Consider the following 27,283-nt stretch of genomic DNA (forward strand, 5'->3'; position numbering starts at 1 on the left):
ATCATGATTGAAACAAAATGTTTTGATGTTTCCAAATTGAAATTTTCCATATAAAATTTTGACATTTTGACTTTGTTCTGATGCAAAACAGAAATATATGTCAAAAGGTCAGAATTTTCTGCTGAATAGAAATTTGGTTTTCTGTTCAGCCTTAATTAGGCCTCTGCATGCATGTAAGGGATAAATTTTGCAATACTGAGACCTCTTTGTCACGATAAGCAGCCATGTGCTACATCATTACCTTCTGTGTTAAAATATCTAATGCCTTTTCCAGAACTACCACAGGTTTTTATTCATTCAGCAACTTCACTTTAATTTTCATTTCACTGTATGGCAAAACAAAAACTGCATCTTATTGTAAGTAATATAATTTATGTATACTTGATATCATTTGAAAAAGTGATGACACTCTTAACAGCTCAAGCATGAAGTCTTCCCCCCGCCCAATTCTTCCAGATGAAGTGAGAAATGATTATCAAATAACACCCTAAGATTTAAATGCTAGCAAAAATTGATCTGTTTATTTTCTAATGCGTATGAAATGCACCATACAGAGGTTCATCTGATCATTATTTTTCATTGTCCTTCCAACATTTGGAGAATGTCTGTGGTGACAATGTCACACAGGCAATGAAATTTGTGCAATCAGTGCATCTTAGCTAGGTGCGTAAAAGATTTTCTCCTATGCATTGGTTGTTCATTGCCAAGAATTTTCCCAGTTAATGTTTTCAGCACTCATATCCTATTTATCCATCTTCTGACTCACTATTCTCCCTGACAAGGCCTTTCTTACCCAATTCTTTCCCCCTGTACCATCTGAGCAGGGATGGTGTCCCTAGCCTCTGTTTGCCAGAAGCTGGGAATGGGCGAGAGGGGATAGATCATTTGATGATTACCTGTTCAGTTCATTCCTCTGGGGCACCTGGCATTGGCCACTGTCGGAAGACAGGATACTGGGCTAGATGGACCTTTGGTCTGACACAGCATGGCCGTTCTTATATTCTTATCTACAAAAAATAATACCTGTTAAAAATTCTAAAAAGTTTGTCTTTACTTATTCTATTCGCTTTTTAACGGTGTGCAGTTTGCCAGTATAAATATAACCCTAGTACATTGGTCAATAACAAACCACATGGTCAAAAGAAGCTAAACATTTGGGGCTTGATTCTCATTTTTACTAAGGTCTGTTTACATTGCTTCGGCAGTGTAAAGGGAAATTAAAGCGGGTGAAATTCTCCCTATTTTAAAGGCTTATGTGGGACTTTTTTGGTGCATAGGCTTTAAACTGGCCCTCTGCACAGGGGTGAATTTCACTCTTTGGAAAAATACACTGCTCACATAAAACTAGAGTTCAACAGTTTGGGACCATTTTAAAGACCTCAGAACAACCCGTCTTACATTCTTCTTCTCATTCCAAAGCATCTTTACAGACACGGGGAACAGGCCAGTGTCGCCATTCATTCTTGTCCATCTGTTTGTCTTCTACAGCGCCCCCACCATCACAATCTTTTCAATTGCAGCCAATCTCATACCCTAATTTCATATCCTACTCACCTTCTAACTTCGTCTTAAAATCGTTCCACTTCACACCTGCATCTTCTGAAGAACTCTCATCTCTACTGCCTCCAGCCTTCTAATATGTGTTTCATTTAATACAGATGCTTCCAGACCATAGAATAATTCTGCTAGTATATAGGCTTGAAAAAATTTCACTTTTGCTCCCAAATGTAACTGTCACAGCGTGAATATCTGATCAATGTAACTTCAGCCTGGTCTGAAGCCTCTTTGCTCCTCGCCTAGTACTTCCTCTAAAATTGCCCTTAATCTGTTGACAACCACTTTCATCATGATTTTTTCCAGTACCAGTAATAAGGTTATACCTCTATAATTTTTCGGATCAGCAGGATCTCCTGTTTTCAGGATTGGTACAACTACTGCCTTTAGCCATTCATCTGGTACCTCCTCATGTTCCCATATTTTCTTATATACTTTTTCTAATGCTCTAATAGCACATGCCCCACTAACTTTTAGCAGCTCACTGGTTACAATTCCTGCAGCTTTCCCAGTTTTGAACTGGTTCACTGCTTTCCATTTCTTCTGGTGGTGGTTCAGTGCTGATATCCATGCTGTCTTGCAAGCTGTCCTGTTCATCTAGAATGCTTGCATCTGGATTAACTAGAGGGTTCGGCACTTTGTCAAAGTGCTCCTTCCACACTTCCAGCCCCTCTTTGGCATTTGACGATGGTTCACCAGTAGCCTTGCATTGTTGGCCTGACTCTGTTCCCGTAGACTTATCATATTTTGTTTTTGTTGATACCCCCTCTTCCTTCCTGAGCTTTTGCTTGTCCAAGCTTTGTGATTTCTTCTTTGCTCTGCGCAACACTTTTACTATTTCTGCCTTTTCAGCAATTTTCTCTTATTTACACTTTTCCTGCAATGTTCTTATTTTACTGCTTGTCCATCTTTTTCTTGTTTCCATACACCATCCAATAACTTCCACTGTATTTTCTATTGCTTCACTGAACCTGTATCCAATCTGTAGCGAGATTTCTTTGCCATTGCAAATTAATGGCCTGAAATGCCTCCTAGCATTTCCTTGTATGCTTCCTTCACAGAGGTATCCTTTAATTTAACAAGATCAAATTTGGCTCCAGTTGGACCCATTTTTTCTTGGACTTTAACTTAAACTTAATCTTGCCATCAGTAGTTCATGACCACTGCCACCTCACTTCCATAAGCTCTAGCCTCCCACAATGACTTTCTATGCCTTTTGCTGATAATAACGTGGCCACTCTGGTTTTTGGTTTGACCATCTGGTCAATTCTGTATAGTCAGGTGCATATCTTTGGGAGGAAACCAATACTGCCAGTCATCAGATTGTGCATCTCAAAGAAATTTCTAAATGTTTCTCCATTACTGTTTGCCATCCCAATGCCATGTGGTCCAGCACTATTCATTTGCTTACTATCTCCACTATCAAAATTGCGCATTCATATCTCCCATTATCAAAATCACATCATGATCAAGCATCTCATTTACTGCGCTCTTCATCGGTTGATAAAATCCATCTTTCTCCTTTTCTGCTATTTCTCTTGGTGCATAAAAGCAGACAACAGTTATGCAGACTTTATTGTAGGCAGCAGCAAACTTTGCTATGACAATCTACTCATACACTAGTTCCCAACTGTTAACTCAGGTAACCGTTTCCTTGTCCACTGCTCTAGGAATACTTTGCTTGTCCACTTGAATGTCAGGAATAAAGTTAAGGATAACTTCCAACTGTGAACTTTTCTATACCCAACCAATGTGTCTCCTGTATGACAGAAATTTGTAACTTCTTTAATTCCTCTGCTGCTAGCTCAGAGCAAATAGATAAGTGTAATATGTTTAGCCGTTATCCAAAAGCTATAACCACTGCAATTTGCTAGGCTTGGCAGTCATGGGTCTAAGTCCGTATAAGTCAGTCTGGTTTGCTGTACATTTTGGGTGTAAAGGCTTCTTAGGCCAATCCAGCCTGTCCAGCTCACGGGACTGCCATGTCATAGCCTGCTGGCCTACAGGGAACAGTATCAGCAGTTCTACTCTGGTTCTCTTGCCTTCCAAGGCTAATGAGCTGGGATTTGAAATCAGACAGATAGAATTAAGTGCTTTGCTGAAGAGGGTTGGACTACAGAATTAGGCTCCAAGAAAGCAGGTCTCATTCTTGGAGGTATAACACCAAAAGCAATTAAAAATAAAAGCTCTAACATTATTTTAAGGAAACAAAAGAACTAATGGACACTTCTCCCTCTTTTACTCTTCATCATTTTTATGAAAAGGTTTCAGAGTCTGAAATTGATCCTTATGAATAAGGAAACAGCCTATGTATTTGTTTTTGTGATGGCATATACCTGAATCCTGTCAGATACCTCAAGATAACCAGAAAGGTCAGTGGCTCTCAGACTTTTGTACTGGTGACCCCTTTCACACAGTAAATCTCTAAGTGCGACATCCCTTATAAATTAAAAACACTTTTTAATATATTTAACAGCATAAAAAGTGCTGGAGGCAAAGCGGGATTTGAGATGGAGGCTGACAGCTCGTGACCCCCCGTGTAATAACCTCGTGACCCCCTTAGGGGTCCCAACTCCCAGTTTGAGAACCCCTGAGAAAAGTATTTAGAAGTTCCCTTGGTTTCACAGCTCATTAACTGGACTTATTCTTAAGTGGCATCACAGTGAGAGCACAGAATGTTTTGATGACTGTCAAATGATTGTCAACTCTTTGAGGTTTTGTTCTAGCCAGCATAAATGAGTTGGTTTATTAATTATTATTATTATTTAATTCAAGCAGTAACTGCCAGCACCACACACAAAGAGGCATCTACATATTAGTGTGGCACAATTACTGTAGGCTAACTACATACTGTAATCATTTCACTTCAAAATAAATCTCTAATGAAGTGCTACTATTTTTTTTCCTAACAACGAATTGGAAATTTCAGAGTAACTGGAAGGGGGGAATGCCACTTATCTTATTAGATTTGATGTTTGCTTTACTTGACTCGTAGCTCAAACTGGGATGTGACACTACAGTTTTTGTTACAAACGTGCCAGGCAGAATTCTTACATGAGAGAGAATCTTTTTCCTTACAGAAAGATTGTTCATAAGCAAGAAGACGTCAGTGAGATGTTCACTGTAGGTCTACCATGTCATGAGGCTCTACACATATGTAACATCAGCAAGTTCTCAGAGGCAGTGTTGCCTAATGGATAAAGCATTAGACTAGAACTCAGCAGACCTCAGTTCTATTCTTGGCTTTGCCGGTGACCTTGGACTAGTCACTGCCTCACTCTGTGCCTCAGTTTCCCCAGTTGTAAAATGGGGATGAAGATACTGACTTCCTTAGTAAAGCACTTGGAGATTGAATGATGAAAAGCACTATATAAAAATTAGATATTATTGTAAGAAGACATACAACAGAATTTTCTTTTTGCTACAGCTTTAATAATTTCCAGGTCCAAGTAAATTTTGACTAAGGCTATGTCTACACTATGTGGGCATAACTTATCTCACTCGGGTGTGAATAAGCCACTCCCTGAGCAAAGTAAGTGACACAGACATAAGGGCAGGTGTGGACTGGCTATGTTGGCGGGAGGGCTTCTCATGCTGACCTAGCTGCTGCCACTCGCGGGGGCTGGAGTAACTAAGCTGACCAGAGAGCTCTCCCTCATCAACTTAGAGCATCTGCATTAGCAGCATCAGTACAGCTGCACTGCTGCAAGCTCTGTAGTACAGCCGTAGCCGTAGGCTCACAAATGCTTTATTTCATTGCCCATCTGCAATAAAATCACCTTGTATCCCCACCTGGCTGAAAGCAAAATGCTACCTTACTTTCTGTCCAAAGTAATCACATGTCTGGACCAGTGGGGAGAACATTCGTGATGCCTTACCTGTGGATAGGCAATGCAAATGTAATGACAACGCATTTTAACGTGCTTCTAGCACAATGCGGGATTTGTTTTTATGTTCAGTGGTACCCAGCTCATGTTTGTAACAAAGTTGTCTATTACCTGTAAGCAGAGAATCCTTGCAGGGCTGGGCATTTACGTTGACTGAGCATAATTCTTGTAGAGGACAGAGAAGAATGCTGAAGTTCTGCTAATAAAATAGGGTTAGATGTGTTCCTCTGTGTGCTTGCCTGAATACACTTCCCACAAGACAGTGCCTCAGGTAGACATTTTACCTGTTGGCAGCGGGTGTTAATTCCACGACACTGCATTAACCTGTATGATGACCTCTTGATGGCCATGAATATAGCACTTCATGAAAGTATATATGAACAAATGACAAGACAGTTTAGACTCCGAGATTGTTCCCTTACTCTTCTATTGTCTTGCTATTTCCTTATCCAACCCTCAAAACCTTGGATATCTGTAATGCAAACCATAATCTGGAAAAGCCATAGTTCTTAGGTTTAGAAATGTCCTAATCTTACCAGGTCCTTGTCACATAGTATTACAGAAGTCTGAGTGACTGGCAACATCCTCTGGATGTCTTAGGAGTTTTAACACTTCTCCTTCAAAGAGTCCCAATAACTTATGCACCATAGTGCTCCAGGGTTCGCTCTTGAACTATGATGCCTAGAAAAACATGATATTGGCTTTTGGTCACAATGTCTTTTTTTGATATTTAAGACTGACACTGGCTGCAATTATCCTTTCCACGAGATTCTGCCCCAGAGATGCGCAGCCTCTCAAATGTCTGACAGCCCTGCCACAAACCTGACTTTGTTCCTTTAACCAACTGTTTTCAATGGCATCTCATTAAAGGGATATTTTGAGTGAAAGCAATCCTGCCAAATACCTTTCTGCTCATAAACGAGTCTGTAGTTCCATTTCCGGCTCCCACTGTTGAATGACTTGTAGATTCGGAGGTAATCTAATTAGCAAGCAGAGCAATTAATATCACAAACGGTCATCCATGTTAGCTTCCTGAAATAAGGGGTTAAACATTTTCCAGTAATGTATTTAATCTACACAGTATATTAATATCACCTTATATTCATGCCACCCTTTCATACTAAAGGCTCTTAAAGCATTTTACAGGCTGTGGGTTGTATCCATTCACATGGCATTCTCTAGGAACTCAGTGGGATTTTTGTATCAACAATTGTTGCAAGACACCTCCTGGAGAGAAAAAAACCTATCCACCAATGCAATGTAGGCATCTCTGAGGTGGGATGTGACAGCTGTTTAACAGAGTACAACAACACTAAACAACAGTTTGAGCCAGGAATAGGGCTGGAGAATTTGGACCCAGGTTGTGGGTCGGTCATATATGAGGTTCCAGTCTGGTGATGTTTCTGCCACCTACAGACTAAGAAGTACCTTTCCACTTGAGAAGAACTAGAGAAAGTTACAGGGTCTGCCCATGTCCAAAAGATTCAATATCCTGTTTGTATTCTTGATACCAAATCCTATTTCTTCTCTGTTGTGACATGCTATAATACAGTCAGAGGGCTGGTCTTCACTACAGGGAGATTGCAATGAGAGAGCAGAGAGATTGTGTGTGTGAGCAGAGACTGAAAGATCAGATCTCAAGAAATTCAGTTAGAAGAAGAAAAGAAATCTTTAAAAAGAGGAATCATTAGCCCTGTTCGTTTGCCAAACTGCTGGCCTCAGTTACTGCTGCCTTCTCATTTAAACATTGTTGTATGCACTGTTGTGGCCGTGTTCATCCCAGCATATTAAAGAGGCAAGGTGGGTGATAGCTTTTAGCTGGCTCAATAAAAAAAATATTACCTCATCCACCTTGTTTCTCATTTAAATATTTGTCCAACGACTGCAGAGGTGTTAGCTGCCCACTTGGCCTCGAATGGTCTCTTGCAACATGGATTAACTTCTTATCTGTTCCACCTTGTACTGAGCTGTGACACTCTTTTCCTAGACCTGAAGAAGAGCTCTGTGTAAGCTTGGAAGTGTCTCGTATTGGACCCATTTTTGTCGGTGAAAAATATTACAGATCTGGGTTTGGTCTCTGCAAACCCCACACGCTTGAAGTAGTTAAGATCCAAGATTTTGGTTTGGACCCATCTGCTTGAATTTAGAAGTACCAAGTTTGGAAATACTGCAAGCGTGAGGGATACAGGAAGAGGACAAGAGCCAAGCCATTTCTGTGACAATGATTCTAAATGTAGTATTAGCACAATCCTGGTTTATTTCAGAATTGGGACGGAATTGCTGCCTTCTCCCTCCTAATTCCAAACCCAGATCTGCATCCAAATTTTACCAATACCCCACTAGCCTTGTTTTTTATAAAGAGCTGAATGAAATCCCAGATCTGAACACCCTCAGATGCTGAGGTGTCTGAAATCCAGATAAATTCTGAATCTTAGGTCTTCCAATTTTTCTAACAGTTTAGATGGAAGTGGATAATTATAGATTTTATGGGTCCCTTTGGAAAGGTCCAAAGAGTCTGAGGTTATGTTTGAATATCTGTTTGCAAACAGCAAAAATGACTTAAATTGCTTCTACTGTACACAGAAATAATAGGTTGCAGCAGAGTTAAGATACCAGCAGTTTTACAAGTGACATTAGCAGAAAAATAATGGAAAGTGCTCAAAATGTTGGTGCATCCCTGTAGCTAAGAGTGCAGTATATGTCTATTGTTACTTATGTGTACTAACTGCAGTGAAAGGAAAAGGGCAAAAATAAATAAAAAAGAGGTGACAAAAAAATCTAGTCAATGCAACTCCACATCCTCCTAAATTATGGGAAGTGGTTTTATTTGTGTGTCAAGGTGGCTAATGCTACAGAACATTCAGCATGTTGATAATTTTACTGCAAATGGAGTTCTAACATTACGTCTTCTGGTGAATTATTTCCTGATGTTACCTGACAGTGTGATCCATACATGGATCACACATTTGTGACGCATGCGATGTATGATACATACACACAAACACATACATCATCTACCTACAAATCTGTACATTAAAGTACATTATTTAGGCTGAAAAGTCAATCACTCAAAAGTTGGAAAATGCCCAGTTTACCCATGTCCATGTAACCTTAATTCTGATCGCTGAAGCATCCGTCCTGTGCACGAAATGAGGCAGGATCCTCTGAAAATAATGCACAATTAAAGACTGTATCATGCTCACAACGGGATCGAATTAACAATGCACCCACATTTCCTAGCTTTTGAGCATGTGGCTTTTCAACCTAAATAACCTTCTTGTAATATAGTTTTATTTTGTATGACATTAACCTAGTTATTTTTTTAAAAGGAAGAATGTATAAAAATGTATTATGTGCAATTGGAACAACTCTCTCCTACACTGTGCATCATCATGGTCTGGACTCTGAACCTTGAGCATGGCGACGACCACTTGAGCTATAGAACCAACTACATGAGCTGGGGAAGGAGGAGATAAAGGGCCGTGGGGCCATGGCCGTCGTGTGCTGAGTCTGGAGAGAGTCACAGATAGCTCAGTCCAGCTTTCTCTCTGCTGTCCCCAGGAGTCTGGAGGAAACTCCTGCCCCAGGTGGTCCCCCTAGAAGGGAGGATAGATTACCAGGCCACATCTTGAAAATGGTGGGAGAGGAAGCCGCAGAGCTCTTTTCCCTCATACTATCCCTCCCTCTCCTTCCATCCCTTACCTCCACTGCTACAGCAGCTCTGGCAATTCCCAGTACAGCGTGTGCTACTGCTGCAGTGGGTGTTGGAACATAACTGACTCTCTAAAATATTCATGGTTAGGATGACCAGATGTCCCGATTTTATAGGTACAGTCCTGATTTTGGGCTCTTTTTCTTGTATAGGCTCCTATTACCTCCCACCCCGTCCCGATTTTTCACATTTGCTGTCTGGTCACCCTATACATGGTTCTGTTATTAGTTTGGCAAGTGGACAATTTTTTCTTGAGGAAACAAGCAAGAGAAGGGAAGTGGTGATCTTCAAAAGTTTATAACTCAGCCAAACCTCAACAGAATTTCACAGGACAAGTGAAAGGCATGGCTTACCTTATAGCTTCGGCCATGCCATATTTCAAACACCTTCTGCATACAACAGAGGTGTTATAGCTTCTCAAATAAAGAGTGTGTGTGACCATACACATATGTACATCGAAAGTGCATTATATAATGTATATATTAGATACATAGTCTTTCTCTTAACCCCCCCACAGATATTTTTTATACAAAGTATTAATTCCATCTATGCATCTTTCAATTCAACAGGAAAAGCTAAAGTGATCCAATACATTTTGTGCGTGAAAGAGATATTGGCTTATACTGACAAAAAGAAAAAATGGTAAAAGGAACATGCCCAAAACAATACCATTAAAATAACAGTTATAATAATAGCATTCAGCAATTGTAGAGCTCCTTCCCTCTGACAACCTCAAAGCACTTTACAAACACGAATGAATGGAGCTGCACAACATCCCCTGAGGTAAAATCACACGGAGAGGTTAAGTGACCTGCCCCGGGCCGGACCAACAGGCCCCTGGCTCAGCTGGGAACAGACTGCTTCTGGCTCATAACGCTATGCTGTAACCATTAGCAATGCTTCCTCTCAAAACAGTGCTAAGTGGATGGAATGGGAAGAGAGGCATTTCCTTTATTAAAATATCCACTATTTTGCTACACTTGGTCCAAAAACCCACAAACTTTTCTTTTACACATTTTCCCTTTTTTTTTTTAAATTAGCTTCGTCTAGCACTGGATTGAGGCACAGGGTCAAATAAACTTGGGTCTGGTATTCCAACTAAGAAAAGGTACCAACAATAGAAATATATTTCAAATGGTCTTATGCACACAGAAATAAAAAGGAGATACACAACGGCTTCTTTATTTTTCCCAGTGCATTTCAATTCCTGCATCCTAAAAGCCTCATAAAACCTATCCCTGGATCAAGCACAATAGAAACGCAGATTTGCTAACTAGTGATCCAGTTAAAAAAAAAAATCAAACTGCATGATACTTGGTCTCAGAATTCCCTTTTAAACTGCAAATATATATTACATTTAGTTCGTGATCCATTAAAAATGCCCGTCTTTAAACAGGATAGCTTTTTATTATTATTATTTTCTCTCTGGTTATATAAGACTTTACTGCTGTCTTTACTATGATAACACTCCAACAGTCCAAAAAATACATTTCAGGTGTTCACATGAAGGAGGTTGTGTGAGTTTAACCTTCGTCAGGATCCTTGTGAGCTTTTTGTATTTAATACTTGTTTTATCTGAAGCCTGTGGAGGTTCTAAAATATTAGAAGACACACTTTCTGAGAACTACCTTTCTAGTAGCCTGAAGATATAGCCTTGATGTTGGGCAACAAAGTTATTCTCTGTAATCCTCTTGATGTTGTAAATGAAAAAGCGGATGGAGCTAACATCATCTGAACTTTGGGCAAACCATTTGCTCAAAAGCACCATCAAAGAACCAAACTCTGCCAAAAAAAAAAAAAAGAAAGAAAAAACCCCAAACTCTGAAGCATACACAAAATGAAATTGGTGCAAATTAACTTCATTGTGTTTGGAGACCCATACAAAACAAAACCCACCACAGTCTATAAAGGAAAGTCAGAAAAGACAGGGATTGAAGTTGTAGCTTCACAGTGGCCATCTTTTAACAGCTTTCTTTCTTGGATGCTTTAACCTAAAAAAAAAAAAAACACTTCCCATTGTTATGCCCCTATTCAACCTTCTTTCGAAGTCATTCACTATGCATTAATTACCACTTTCTTCAATGCATCGGGAAGCTCCCAAACATGTTTCTGTTTTCAAAGAGGCACACTTCCATGCCTCAGCTTTTTATATGCAGAGCCTGGTGAAATATTCCTCCGCATACTTTGAGATTATCCTAATTTTTGCTTACTGTAACTGTTCATAAAGGGAAAAAAAGACAAAAGGCTGATTTCATGCTTCCAGGACAGTTGTTTGCAACTCTCTTTCATTTTTCTTTCCAGCTGTGACTGGAAGCAGAAGGTTCTTTAGCAGGTGTCCTGTCTGCCCTATGGTAATTTTTAACTTTCCTTCACTTTCTTTTATGTCTGTCACATTTGCAGAGACTTTTTCTTCTTCCCCTCAGTGCCTCAGTGTTGGATTTTTCCCTTTTTTCAAACTAAATATCTGGATTTTCCCTATTATGTCATTCAGTTAGCAGTGATTTTGATTATGGGGAAATGAGCACACTAAGAGAGATGTGTTCACAAGCCACATCATATATATTATTTCCTTTATTCACTCTTCGGGCTCTGGTTATACCTGCATGAAACTAACACAATCTGTAACATGTGTGTCAACAGGAGTAAAGATGCAACTGACAGCGTGGAAGGCCGCACCAGTGCCAAGATACATCATCCATACCCAAATTTTAAATTAATTGCTCCACACTACTAACCATATTATTTACTTTACACCTCATTGACTCCATTGGGTTACTGATGTGCACAAAGTTAAGCAAACGTAAATCTTTGCAGGATTGGGGCTCATAACTGTGCATCTAGGGAAACAGTTAGGAATTAAATGCTCCTAAACGTGTATATATTTGGGGCAAAAGAAATCTTTTAAAGAACACCACCATACAGATTTCATTTTCATTAACAAAGCCTCTACATATCAGCAGGCACTGTAGAAAGAAAAATAAATAAGGGGTTTTATTTATTTATTTATTTATTTATTTAAAGACATGTTGAATTACAACAGAAAGAACGAAGGATTGCCTCAAGACAATTTTGTTCTAGGTTATTATTTAGGTGGGAGTGAGACGTCTTAAGTTTCAGCTAGATCAATCTTTACAAATCTGAACATTCTGCATGTTTTCTACTGTAGTTTATACATTTTTTATTGAAGCCAAAAAGAATAATATCCATTCAATGTTAATTTCTACCTCCCGCCCCAAAATCTTTGCATCTTGATTCTAACCTGACCTCCTCACTAATTAGTTTCTATCAGGCTTATTTTGAGCATTGGTAAGCTAAATCTAGACAGATTGTTTGAAATACAGAAAGATAGTTATTGATTTTATTAAATTTAAGAGGTCACTGGGGATCTCTATAGCTTTACAGTCATGGCAATTTGAATAATCACAGCTTTTACAACTAAACATCACAGTGTAAACGCCCCCAGACCCATCCTTTACAAAAAGGCCTGATTCGCTGAAAATTACACAGGTGATTTTTGATGGATTCTGACACACTTTAATCATTTTTAGAAATGTGCAAATATTGTACCAAAGCTGATACTGCTCAAGTTGCTAAATGCATTACAAGAATAATCTACCTCTTCTTTAAGCAATTGCAGGGTGAGTAACCGTGAAAAGGAGCATATCTAGATTTTTTTTTTAATCAGTTTTCCTCACTCTAATGCAAAAACAAAGTCTGCACATGGTATATTCTCTCTAAAATGCAAGATAGCTTATTTGAAAAGGTAAGTGGTTTATGCCACTTCTCTCATTTCTTTTAATGGCTAAAAGTGAAAGGAGTTGCAAATAAATTGTGACAATCTTTACAGTATGTTTTTTTGGACTCCATGTGAAGCTTCTTCCCGTGTTGGGTTTTCTTTCTCCAATTAACTTCACACCTCATTTCCCGCAATGAGAACTGTATCTAATTAAAAACAATCTGGAAGGCCTGTGACATAAGACCACTGTGTTATGGAAAGGTGTCTTGCTACTCCAAAACATAGGCCTTGTTAATTCAATGCATATGATCTTAGGGCAAGAAAGAGTGACGTGATTTTTAAGACTGACATTGTGCCATTCAGTTCCATATTAAAAATCATTCAGGCATCGAACTATTTACTATAGCTCCTTTTAAAAACGATTCCAAGTTCAGAAATATGCAGTTTGCCTGTAGGGCAAAACAAGGTCCTACCTCTGTATTCAGAGAAAGAATGTTGGATGCCATGGTCTTTATTCCTTCCCGTTCTGCACATTTAAGGTAAAATTTTCAAGAGTATCTAAGTGACTTAGGAGCCAAAGGGCTTGTTTGCATGGTACCGCAGTCCATGCTACAGGGATGTGATTTGTAGAGCTCCCTAATGTTTGTGATAAAGAATAGAGATTCCTTTTAGTTCACACCAGCAGGCTCCACAAGGAGCAGTTAGCACACAAGACTTTAGAGTGCTCTACAAATCACACCCCCATAAACCGATCACTGTGGTGCCGTGTAGACAAGCTCTACTCCCATTGACTTTCAATGAGATTTAGGCTTATAAATGCCTACGTTATTATAGAAAATGCGATGTAGCCTCTTAAGTCACTTAGGTGTTCTTGAAAATTTTACAGAGTCATTTTAGAGGTCAATGTTGTGGGATCCACCACTCAAGATCTAACTTTCAAGCATATCTAAACCCCTGTCTACTGCCTGGTTTCTCATGCTTCAAATGTGCACATCGGCTCCTATGCAAAAAGCTTTACCAAAATAAAGACTTCATGTATTATCTGAGAATTACTTACACTCTCATGGCCAAATCGTTAATGGTCCTCCACCTTGTCTCAAAGGCTTGATCCTGCCATCTGATCCACAGAGGCAAATATAGATCCTTACATGGAATCCCACTGAAGACACCCAGGGCTCATGGACACAGGGGTCTTGCACACAAGCATGAAGTCATTGGGACTACTCCCTTGAGTAAAGTTAAGCATGCAGGTAAGTGTTTGCACAATCAGGGTCTAACTGTATATCTACTGCTTCTAGGCTACATAATATATACATATTACAATGTTATTTCCATTTTTAAAAATAACAGATGGGGCAATCTTTTTGTTCTGTGTTTGTACAGCCCCTAGCACAATGGGGTCCTTGTCCATTATTAGGGCTCCTAGGTGGTCAATAATACAAATAGCAAACAATTAGTGTTATTATTTCCTAATGATGCTATACACACACACACACACACACACACACACAGGGTTGCTCTTTGTGTATAGAAAAACAGAACATTATTTCCTATTAACAGTCTTGCCAACTATGTCAATTTTATTGCTCGATATTAAAGCGTCACATGGTGCAATCAAGAGATTGCACAAGAACCTCAGCTTCCATTTTTTAAAAAATGCAAGTTTCTAGCGCTCATGTTTGAAAATGCTAAGTGAGTGCTCCTTACAAGCCATAGGCCGCAGAGCCAAAAGGGCCACCCAGGCTCTGTCCTGACCACTTTTTGACTGGTCCAGACCTCTTTCATGAGGAAGGGGGCGGGGCCAAACATAAGCGAGGGCATTGTCACCTGGCACACAGAGTCACAGCATGCAAATCGGAGTGGCACTGCTACCTCGTGTACCAAGTTACAACCTCTCTCACTCAAATTTGGAGGGGGTGGGTGTAGGGGCTTATTGGCCAGAGGGGTCAGACTGCTGACTGGTGAGGAGGGGATGGTGCCCCTGCCACAGGCTCAGAAACCAGAAGGCAAAGAAAAACTACACAAAATGTTGGGGGGGAGGGGTAATCTTGTTATTTTTAAGCCTATTTCATGATCTAAGGGAGCCCCCAACTCATGATTTTTCAATGCCTGAGGCGGGCAACAGTCTGCTAAGTATACACAGTGTGCTCAGAAGAGACTGAAAAAAACCTTCAGTGTTCATCCGGTGCGCCAGGAAGCCCAGTGATTTCAACTGACCAGCCATGTGGCTATGGTTGAGTGTGAGCATAAATGTTTGCAGGCTTGTAACAGGGTGCTGGTCTAAATGGCACTGAACCAGCCCCTGTTAGCTCAGAACCTGCTTGCGCAGCTCCCATCAAGGGGAACTGATTGGAGCTGGCAGGGTGTGGCTCTTTAAAGGAGCCTAAGAGTAATCACCTGTGAGCCTGCTGGGGAGAAGGCCTATAAAGCTAGCAGGAAGTAGAAAGTGGGGGGAACAGGAAGAGTGAGGAGTCAGGAAGGCTGCTGCTCCTAGCTAGAAACAGGAACTAGCTGTCCTCCAGGTGGCTACCTAACTTCTATTGAATTGTACAGAGTTGTATATAGATGGTGGTAGGAACAAACACAGGGAAATAAAAGGACTCTGGGTTTTGCAAAGTAAGAGGTCTCCAGCTGCTTTGTACCACGAGCAATGAATCGCACGTCTACAAGGCTCCAGACCCAAGACTTTAGGAGTAACAACAATACACTGCAGCTGAGAATTTCAAAGCCAGTGTAGGGGACCTGAATGCCCAGTTCATTTTAAATTTCAGCCAGCTGATTTCCCTGAAAGTCTGTGCCAAAGGCCCAGAACCTTATGTCCTAAATACCTTTGAGGATTTAGGCCGTAGTGCTTGTGTCCTCGAGTGTAAGGGCATCTTCAAGAACAGTTTATACTGTTTATTTTCTCCCACCAAACAAAACAAGAACATGTTCCTACTCTCAATACAAAGGCTACATTTTTAAAAAACAAGACGGAAAAAAAAACCCTTCTTACAAGAAACAAGGCACCACATATGGACAAAAGGTCTTATGGCAGCCTTTTGCGATTATTTTCTTACTTCCTATTATTGAGCACTAATGTGTACTTTCTCAAATTATAGAGAGCTGCAGAATATACTCCAGGCTGCATGGAAAAAGCTGCTTTCATGATGAGCAATGAAAGGCCCTATTAAAACATAACATTTAACTAATATGAAGAAAATAATCTATATTTGGTTTATGGTGTGGTGGGAAAGAGCTTGTGCTGTTTTCGCTGTACTGTCGAAGAATTGTTTCTCCTGTTGCAGAGACACGGGTAATAATTAGGGAATGTTGTGGATGTACCTGTATGTTGGTTACAAATAAATTAGAGAAAAATATATACTGAAAGGCAAATCCTATACCCAGCGCACAGCCCCAGTAACTACTGTGTGCTGGAGGGCTTCTGGCTAGCAATCTTTTCCCCACTAGGGTGACCAGACAGCAAATATGAAAAATCGAGATGGGAATCGGGGCTAATAGGAGCCTATATAAGAAAAAGACCCCAAAACTGGGACTGTCTCTATAAAATTGGGACATCTGGTCACCCTATTCCCCCACAGGCTGCTACGTGGCCAGGACTACAGTGACCCCCCACATTGGGAGGGAACAGTCCACATATCTGACATTATGAAAGCAACAGCAGCTTGCATAGGGTATTAAACACATGGTGGCACAAACTTTTAAGCTGCACAGTTCATTTTGACTAATCTTGTCAGAAATGATCATGTTTAATGAAAAGTTATTTTCAATAGATCATGAGGCGAATTGCTCAAATTACCAGACAGAATTTTGACACACAAGGCGTGAGTTGTGTTTGCAGCTTCTTAGAATAATAAAATTTGCAACTTCCACCTTAACCCTCCTAGCTATTTGTCACCCTTTGGAGCATGGCAGACAAAAGGGATTTGACATCTGACCTTTTATCCTCTCCTACAGCACTTTACATTCTCGCAGCATTAAACTCTGCAATCTTTAGGGGACAGTGTTTGTTTGCTACTTCCTCCTGGACTCTCTGCTGTTTATTTTGCCAAGGCCATTATAGTTATGCTGCTGTTGTATATGCAGAGAAAGGCACAAGCGCCTGCATACGCACACATGGGAGATTCAATACACTACAGCTAGTGGTTAACCATACAGTCAATATTAAGAGTACTGATGTAGTATATCAGCGGTATATTTATATGAAAACACATTCAAGGGGAATTGTTCAGTATAGTCTAGTGGGTAGAGCATTAGATTGGAAACCAGAAAACCTGGGTTCTGTTCCAACTTTGCCACGGACCTTTCATTTCATGTCATCCTTTGCCTGTTTTCCCTACTTACATTGCAAGCTTTTGGGGGGCCAGGTCTCTCTCTCTTTGTACAGTGTCTAACACAATGGGACTCCCTCTAGGCACTCCTGTACTCAGGGACATTACGAAGCTCCACATAGGGCAATGCCCAGTCAGTTCTCTTAAGCAGGAACACTTGCCAGTCACAACTCAAGTCTCTGAAGGTGCGTGGAACAAAAAAATGGAAAATGGGGCCAATTAGAGCGAGTTGAGAGGGGCTTACAGGATCCTTGGTTGGGAATATACTAATAGCAGGATAACATAAGGATAGGGGATTTTTCCCTTAATGTAAAATCCCCAGGTCTAAGCTCCCCATAAAAATAATATGCAACAGTTGTGACAGATATGGGAATTTCCTGCAAGATCTTACTGTAAATTTATGTATCACGGTGGGCCCGGGATTGTATTTATTTCCATGGGGGAGAGCAATCACACTCCTCCAGGAACTAAGAACAGTGGGAGATGATTAGGCAAATTCACTCAAGTTGTAACACTTCTAGAGAGGTACCAGGCTCGCATATACTGGTTCAAACTGGATTCTCCAGAGACCAATAGACGAAGATAGGACTTTTGAATAAATAGCCTGAGTTGACACTGATTCAGGCTCTTCTTTCTGATTCAGCAAACAGACAGGACCTTCTGTCCAAGTGGGGGCCCAATCCTTAGGGAAGGGTTGGAAGGACTCACACCTGCCAAAGCCTGGGTTTGGAGTCGGGGGGGCTCTGGTTTTTAGCATGCATGTAGGTTATTTTATTGTTTTTAATATGTTTTTTCTGTAATACTTTTACCATGAGAATAAATGTGCCTGCTTAGAAAAAGCTGTGTGGTACTTACAAGTTATAACGGTGGGCAATTACAAATGTTCCTAGCCCCTGAGAAGAAAGCAAAGAGCAGACACAGACCTTTTGAGGCAGTCTGGCTTCCTGGAGCACTCACAGTGTAGACAGGGAAACGTGTAGCCTGGAAAAACCCCAGTTAGGATGGAGAGAGATGCAGGTCTCTGCCCAAGAGAGGTGACAGTTGAGGAGCTAGCAACCTAGAGCTGGAGCCCTTGCTGGACCACAGACGGGGAATACAGGTGCATTTGACCTGAACTGTTACAATAGTAACAATAATAACTATGCAATTTCAAATAAATGTGTTTGTTTTGTGGTTCAGGTAAACCTAGCAACAACTGTGATGACAACGACATTAGGAAATCTGAGAACAATATATGATCAGTATAGTACAAAGATCTCAATATCTAACTTTTTAACACTGTAGAAATAAACACTTTTTCTTCCCAATGCCTTTGGCATGCAATTCTCTGTGTAAAAATGTTACTTTCATGAGAGGTCTATTATGTACTATGGACTTTCACTTTGTCTTCTTTTACCCTTCTTTCTCGTCCTTGTATATCTATATATATAAGCACAGCATGGCTAAAGAATATTCTGTACTGGGACTCAAAAGGACCCCCCAGAGGTGAATCTATACCTCTGAACTTTAGGGAAATTTCAGGTCTGCATTTTATGTCCATCACTTTAATCTCATCATCTTCATACTAGGAAACAGTATCTCTAATAGCAAAAAGAGCCAAATTCTCTTTCTTACAAACTGCCTCAGAAAACACACTCCTTCTCTAAATTCCATATCACCCTCAAGGCAAGCAAGTAACTTAAATTATACACATCTGGGCCTAAAGATAGTTGCCATCTTTACTAAAAGCGATAGCTGAAATTCAGAGAATGGAACAGAAAATTCAGAGCTCAACAATATCTTGTTCTCTAGGTATGGTTCAGGGCCGCCCGGGGGTGGGGCAAGTGGGGCAATTTGCCCCAGACCCTGGCCCCCCCTGGGGGCCCCATGAGAGTTTTTCGGGGCCCCTAGAGCAGGGTCCTTCACTCACTCCAGGGGCCCCAGAAAACTTTCGCGAGGCCTGGGCCCCCGGAGCTTCTTCCACTCCAGGTCTTCGGCGGCAATTTGGTGTCGAGAGGTCCTTCTGCCCTGAGACTTGCCGCCATAGTGCCCGAAGACTTGCAGCGGGGGGTCCTTCCATCCTGGGACCTGCTGCCAAAATGCTGGGTCTTTGGCAGCAATTCAGCAGCAGGGGCACTCCACCGCCAAAGATCTCCAGCCCTCTGAATCCTCTGGGTGGCGCTGGTGTGGTTCAGCAACTATTGACGTCAATGGAAAGACTCCTTTTGATTTCATTGAGCGTTCAATTAGGCGACTAATAAACAAGTTTGTTTCAGAATGTATTCCTCATGTGCACATTACCAATACGAGGAAAGCAAATGACCTGAATGGTTTTAGCAATGTTCAGAATGTACCTCAGTTTATGCTTGGGTATGGGGGAGAGTAAAAGAAATACTTGCCCCTCAAAATATTAGCATTTCTAGACAATCAGTGAATTTATTTTTGTCATTTCTCTGTATATTTTTCTGTTGTTTGGGCTGTCTGATGCTGAATATTTTGGGTTCCATTTCAACACTTCCAACCTCAAATATTCAAAAGTCGTGAGTCAGGCACCAAAAATTATGAGACAATTTACAAATCAACAATTTTTACTTCTGGGTTTTGAACCTATAGTCATATTTCAATCTTTTTCCTGCAACCATGAAGGATAGAGACTTAATTTTCTTAATTTAATGAAAACTAAGATTCTTACAAGATTCCAGGAGCTGAAGTTTTAAGAACAACAATAGTGCAAGACTTGTGATAAAATAGCAAGAGTTGGCAACACTGTGAAAAAATTGCTTTTCACTTTATCCAGCCAGACACCCCCTGTGCAAAGGGATGTAAAACAGAACTAAATCAGAACAGTATCTTTTCACATGTAAGTGTGGCATGCGCAGGCATGACTCCCAAAAATTGCAAAGCAATGAAGAGTCCGCCCAATTATAACTTGAAAAATGCACAAAGTATGAAATTCAAATCCACATCAGTGCTCAAATTTCAACTCCCCTCTCCCCAAAAGTCTGGAACTGTTTGGTTCAGATCAGCCTGTAGAGGTCAGCTGCAAATTATGGATCCAGAGTCTGACTCCCAAGAGTCCTCTTCCTAAAGGTTCAGGGGCATGTAGAGCCAGGATTTCAGTAATAACTCCTTACTGCTCTTGCTATTTACCAGCGATGAGACTTTTTTGTGGCTTCCCTCCGCAGTAGAAATGTTTCAAAGAAACCTCTGCAAGTGCATGTCAGTCAGATTGCAATTTTGTTTTTTGCTAGCTACAAAATGCTAAAAAAAAACCACCCAACAACCATTAAGCAGTATAAAAGTGTGCATTAAGCTTTAAAACAGTCTTGCCTGCAATGGAAGATTTGTAGTAGTGTGACTGCATTTTTAGTTTTATGCAATTAACTACTTATTCTTCATGTAATCTGTAGTTTTCATGATTTGTACCCTCCATTGCCTTTTGATAGTGAACACTTAATGTATTTATATACCAAAGGTGTAACTTTTAAAATGCCTATTTTCCTTCCACAGTGAACTCATTAATTTTGGTCTGTGTTTTCTTATTTGAAATGTCTGCACAGTATATAAATAGCTTACAGTTCTTCATGCACTTCTGACAAAACAACAACAACCCATAAATAAATGTAATCTTAATATTGTGGTCAGAATCCTGAATGTGTTTCAGTAAAGAATTAAGAGTAAACATTCATCTAGTGTTAATTGCAACTGATTAAATAATAGCAAGTACCAGCAAGTACCATAAGATTGACTGTCTTAATTGTGTGCTTGTTTCTATTTGTAACCAGTTTCCAGTTCTAAACAGTTTTTCTGTATCATTAAAAGATTTTACTTTTACATGGTGAAGACGATTTCTGTGAACTAAATTAGAGAAACAGCAAGGTATTGATTGCAGAGGCATGACCATCCATAAAAAGATGTTTACAATTGGTAACACATCAAAATGTAATATAATGTAGTGATTGGCGAGGAAGGAGGACAGAGGCTAATATAATAAAAGCAGTGCCCTCTCCTGGATAGAATCAGAAATACTTAACTGAGTGCATAAACCCTATGCTGCCAATAAACAAAAGAGATTCTCCCTTAGATCAAAAAGACCTTTACTTTTGGGAGAGGGGGATCTACATGGAGGATGTCAGGGATGGTCTAGACAATACTTAGTCCTGCCATGAGTTTAGGGCACTGGACTAGATGACCTCTCAAGGTCCCTTCCAGTCCTATAATCCTATAATGATTATTTTTCTGAAGAACCACTGTGGAAGCACAGACATATATACGTTGTTTGATTGGTTCAGAATTGGATAATAGTTATGAATACAGCTTTCACCTAATCAGGATGAATCTATTTACCTACATGATCTGAATGATTAACATTGCTTTAGCCTTCAGTACTATTAGTCTGTAAGAAACAGAACAGAAACATCCTGAGTCATTATACAACTGTTCTCAGACAATCATGAGCAGGGATTTTCTTTTTGTGTGCAACAATAATTGATGACAATATAGAGTGTCAATGAAGGCAGATATGGGCTCTTAGCTTTTGGGCCTAGTTTCAACCATAACCATAGATTCATAGATTTTAAGGCCAGAGGGGAATAGTCTGACCTCCTTATAACAAAGGTCATAGAATTTAATCCACTTACTCCTGTATGGAGAACTTTATTTGTGCTTGAGTAAAGTGTTCCAGAATGACATCCGGTATTGATTTGAAAATACCATCACTTCCTTTGGTAGTGTGTTCCATCGGTTAATCACTCTCACTGTTAAAAAATTATGCCTTTTTTCTAATTTGAATTTGTCTAGCTTCAATCTCCAATCATGGGTTCTTGTTATACCTATCTGCAGTAGATGAAAGAGTTCTTTCAGTATTTTCTCCCTGTGAAGCGATTCATACATAGAGCTGGGTGGGAAATGGTTTTCCCATCCCACAGAAAAATCTGAATCAAAATGAAAAGTCAAAATTTCAAAACTTTTCACAAACCAGAAAACTGAAATGTTTTTGGGTTGGGTCAATAATTTCAAAATGTTTCATTTTGATCTTGGCCTCTATTTAATTCTCTTTAATTGTTTATTATAAGTTAATTTAAATTTCAAAATCAAAAGTCATTTCATTCAAAAGCAGAACTTTTTGTTTTGAAAATGTTGAAATGAAATATTTTGATAATTGTAAAACTTTTTTCTTCAGTTTTTTTCTGAAACAGGTAATTCATTGAACTGACCCTTTCTCACAAAAAGTTTTAGTTTCAACAAATCACTACTTTCAATGGAAAAACCTTCCATCAACAAATTCCTGATCTGCTCTATGAGACATTATGGGAAAGTTGCCAGTGCTCATCCATCCCATGCTTCTTATCCATGTGGACTTATCCATTAATGATACTGCCATGTGTTACCCTGAATAGATCAGCAGTGACTACACTGCTCTAGGAACAAGGGTGAAGGAGTAAGAACCTCAGGTAGTGTTCTTGTCCATTGCCCTGGTTGAGGGTATGGGCCCAAGCAGGGACAAGCATCCTGGAGATGAAGGCATGGCTGCACAGATAGTGTCAATGGCAGGCCTTTTGCTTTCTCAACCATGGGATGCTGTGCCAGGAAGATGGGGGTCCATCTGACCAGGAAGGGGAAGAGCATCTTTACGCACCAACTCACCAACCTAGTGAGGTCTTTACACTAAGTTCAAAGGCGGTAGATGACAAAAGCCCACATGTAAGCATTAGAAAAGGTGACTTTAGGGGGGACATGGAAAATTACCATGGAGTCACGGGTGCAACAAGAGGAAAATCTGCTCAACATCTTACATAGCTATACAAAAATGCAAGGAGTACAGGGATTAACAGGAAGCACTGGAAGAATTAGTACATAATCTCAATTATTACTTAATTGGCATTACAGAGATGTGATGAGATAAGTCTCATGACTGAAATATTGGAGTAGAGGGTATAGCTTGTTCAGGAAGAACAGGGATGATAAAAAGGGAGGAGGTTTTGCATTATATATTAAGAATATATACACTCATTCTGAGGTCCAGAAAGAGGTGAGAGGCAGAGCACTTGAAAATCTCTGGGTAAAGACAAATGGGATAAAAATAGAGTTGACATCATGGTAGAGCTCTACCATACATCACCAAATCAGGAAGAGGTGGAGGATTAGGCATTTCCAGAACAAATAACAGAAATATCCAAAACACAAAACCTGGCAATAATGGGGGACTTTAACTCCTTGAGGCAAAGGAAAGACAGAATAGTAAAATGCCAATATGGCTCCCTCGTGAGCTCTTTAATGACCTGAAAATCAAAAAGGTATCCTACAAAAAGTGGAAACATGGACGAATTGCTAAGGAAATATACCAAAAGACTAGACCAAGCACGCAGGGACAAAATGAGAAAGGCTAAGGCAAAAATGAGTTACTTCTAGAAAAGGACATATAAGGTGATAAGAAGAGGTTCTTTAAATACAATAGGAATAAGAAAAACATGAAGGAAAGTGTAGGTCCTTTATACAGCATGGAAGGAGATCTAACAACTGATTACATCAAGAAGGGTGAGGAGGTTAATGCCTGTTTTGCTTCAGTCTTCACTAAAGAGATTAATGGTGACCAGATACTCAGCACAACTAATATTAGTAACAAGTGGGAAGGAAGGCAAGACAAAATATGGAAAGAACAGGTTAAAGAATATCTAGGTAAGTTAGTTGTATTCAACTTGGCAGGGCCATGTGAAATTCATACTAGAGTACTTATTGAACAAGCTGAAGCAATCTTGGAACTGTTAGCAATTATCTTCAAGAACTTGTGAAGGACAGGTGAGGTCCCAGAAAACTGGAGAAGTACAAACATAGTATCTATTTTTAAAAAGGTGGAACAAAGATGATCTGTGAAAATATAGACCAACTGACATAGCCTCACTTGTATACCTGGAAATGTACTGGAACATAATATTCAACAATCAATTTGTAAGCACCTAGAGGATAATAGGGTGATAAGGAACAGCCAGCATGGATTTGTCAAGAAAAAATCATGCCAAACCAACCTAATTTCTTTTCTTGACATAGTTACCAGCCTAGTGAATAGGTGGGAAGCAGTAGATGTAATATATCTTTATTTTAGTAAGGCTTTTGATACAGTCCCACATGACATTCTCATAAGCAAACTAGGGAAATGTCTAGATTAAATTACTATAAGGCGGACGCATAACTGGTTGAAAGACCATACTCAAAAATTAGTTATCAATGGTTTGCTATCAAACTGGGAGGGTGTATCTAGTGGGGTTCCGCAGGGGTAAGTCCTGGGTCCAGGACTATTCATTATTTTCATTAATGACTTGGATAATGGACTAGAGAGTAATGCTCATAAAACTTGCAGATGACATCAGACTGGGAGGAGTTGCAAGCACTTTCAAAACAACCTTGACAAATTGGAAATTCAATAAAGATAAGTGCAAAGTACTTCACTTAGGAAGGAAACCAAATGTTCTGCTGAAAAGGATCTGGAGGTTACAGTGATCACAACTTGAAAATAAGTCAACAATATGATGCATTTGCAAAAAGGGCTAACTAATATCATTCATGAGTGTATTTAACAGGAGTGTTGTAGGTAAGACATGGAAGGTAATTGTCCCGCTCTACTCAGCACTGGTGAGGCCTCAGCATGTCTAGTTCTGGGCACCACACTTCAGGAAAGATATGGACAAATTGGAGGGAAACCAGAGAAGAGCAATAAGAATAATAAAAGATTTAGAAAACCAGGCCTATGAGGAAAGGTTAAAAAAACTGGGCCTTTTCAATCTTAACAAAAGAAGGGAGAACCTGATAAGTCTTCAAATATGTTAGGGGCTTTTATAAAGAGGACTGTGATCAATTTTTTTCCATGTCCACTGAAGGTAGGACTAAAAGCAATGGACTTAATCTCCTGTAAGGGACATTTAGATCAGCTATTAGGAAAAATATTATGACTCTAAGCTGTGGAATAGGCTTCCAAGGGAGGTTGTGGAATCCCCATTCAATGGAGGTTTTTCAGATAGGTTGGACAAACATCTTTCAGGGACCGTCTAGGTTTACTTGGTTCTGTCTCAATGCAAGGGGTTGTACTTGATGCCTTCTCAAAGTCCCTTCCAGCTCCCATTAGCCAATTAGCTGCACAGCCAGTGCTCTGGGCGGAGGCAGTGAGCAGAGCTGCCTGGCCATGCCTTCGCCTAGCAGCTGAGCGAGGAGGATGTCGCCTCTTCTGGGGAGCCCCTCAGGTAAGCACCGCCCAGAGCCCACCTCCCCGTCATGTGCCCCAAACTCCCTGCCCCCTCCCACACCCAATATCTGCTGCTGCTGGGGGGTGTGGTGTGGTGGCCCAAGACTACCCCAGCAACAGCTGATGCGACTGGTGCAGGGGCTGCCTGAGCTGCTGCAGAAGTCAAGGAAAGTCATGGAATACGTGACTTCTGTGACCTCCGTGACAGACCCTCACCCTTAGGTATAAATACCTGAGCACGTTAAGTTCCTTTCCCTATTTGCAAATATAATATCAGCCTCTGTGCCTCTGGTTACAACTTCTTCATTGAAGATTATTGTCTGAATAGTACTCAGATCTGTGAACTGACACTCAAGAGAAAACTCATTTTAATAACTTCTCTCTTTCATTGGCTATCTCACTTTTTAAAAAAAAAACAGAAAAAGAAGAAATTCAAATGTACACTAGAGATTTTTTAATTCCTTTCGTGTATTTTCTGGCTGCCCTTGGAAGATTTTTTTTCTTCATAGGTGAGGTGACATGAAGGTTGCTTCACAGTCACAGCCTGCTTTGTATTGCTTTCAAGAGATGATGGCTGGGATTGTCTGTTCAGAAAACCAATTGGTTTAATGAAATAAAAGACTGTAATTTCCACATTTTCCAGTACGGCAGTTTAACTCCTCCTCTGTCAGGGAAGCCATGTGAGCCCAATCAAATTAAATGAAACAACTAGTCAGACATGCTATAGCATAAAATGTAGACAAAGTCATCTGTGTCACAGGTTCTCAGTCACACTAGAACTGGTATTTCGAGTCTAGAATCACCTTTGCTAAGGTTCTGTGTTGGGTTTTGGAGCATCACCACCACACACTCCTCTACATAGTTGTATACACTCGGTACCACTGTTGTTCTTGGGCATCAGCTGGTAACTTTGCTATTATTATCCAGCTGTTGTCTCTTGTTGTATAGATTGTGAGCTCTTTGGGGGGCAAGGGAACATCTTTATGTCTGTACAGTGCCTTGCACAATGGGGTCCTCGTCCATGACGAGGGCTCCCAGGCGTTACCGCTATACAAATAATAATGTTAAAACTGAAATCATTCTTGCCCTTTTACAAAGGAAAATGACATCCTTGTCTTAATGAATTTACAATCAAAATGAACAAACTGCACCTGATGCAACTGGCAGTCTCAACAACTCATATTGATTGGTACTGCCGTAGTGAGCAAAGACACCTACCCCTTTGCGCTAGGCACTGGACTAACACAGGCCTGTGCCCTGAAGAGCTTGCAGTTTTATTCAAGGCAACAAGCAAGTGCAACACCTAGGCAGGAAAATGGGGAGGATGAATAATTAAACTGGGAAGTTACATACGCTGACGATATGTAAGACAGTGGGCAGTTTTTGAAAGAAACATTATTAAGAGCACAAGAGCAAACTATCCCACTATATAAGAATGATAGGAAGTATGGCAAGAGACCACCCTGGCTTAATCAGGAGATCTTCAATTATCTAAAAATGAAAAAAGAGTCCTACAAAAAGTGGAAACTAGGTCAAATTACAAAGGATGAATATAAACAAATAACACAAGTATGTAGGAACAAAATTAGAAAGGCCAAGGCACAGAATGAGATAAAACTAGCTAGAGACATAAACGGTAACAAGAAAACATTCTACAAATACATTAGAAGCAAGAGGAAGACCAAGGACAGGGTAGGCCCACTACTCAGTGAGAGGTCAGGGAAGGAAATAATAACAGAAAATGTGGAAATGACAGAGATGCTTAATGACTTCCTTGTTTTGGTTTTCACCAAGGAGGTTGGTGGTGACTGGACATCTAACATAGTGAATGTCAGTGAAAATGAGGTA

At 40.2% G+C, this 27,283-nt stretch overlaps 1 long non-coding RNA gene across 1 annotated transcript in view; it reads right to left on the bottom strand.

The window, feature by feature from the left end:
- Positions 1 to 916: 916 nt before the first annotated feature.
- The window catches only part of LOC116827376 (uncharacterized), a 52,466-nt gene continuing 26,099 nt past the window's right edge, over positions 917 to 27,283 (bottom strand). The window contains exons 2-3 of the long non-coding RNA XR_004374287.2: positions 5,978 to 6,122; positions 917 to 1,007 (exon numbers count right to left, since the gene is read on the bottom strand). This is a non-coding gene — a long non-coding RNA (uncharacterized LOC116827376). The remainder of the gene's footprint in view (positions 1,008 to 5,977; positions 6,123 to 27,283) is intronic.

This window comes from Chelonoidis abingdonii, chromosome 8, assembly GCF_003597395.2.
Source record: "Chelonoidis abingdonii isolate Lonesome George chromosome 8, CheloAbing_2.0, whole genome shotgun sequence".
In the NCBI taxonomy this organism is placed as follows: Eukaryota; Metazoa; Chordata; order Testudines; family Testudinidae; genus Chelonoidis; species Chelonoidis abingdonii.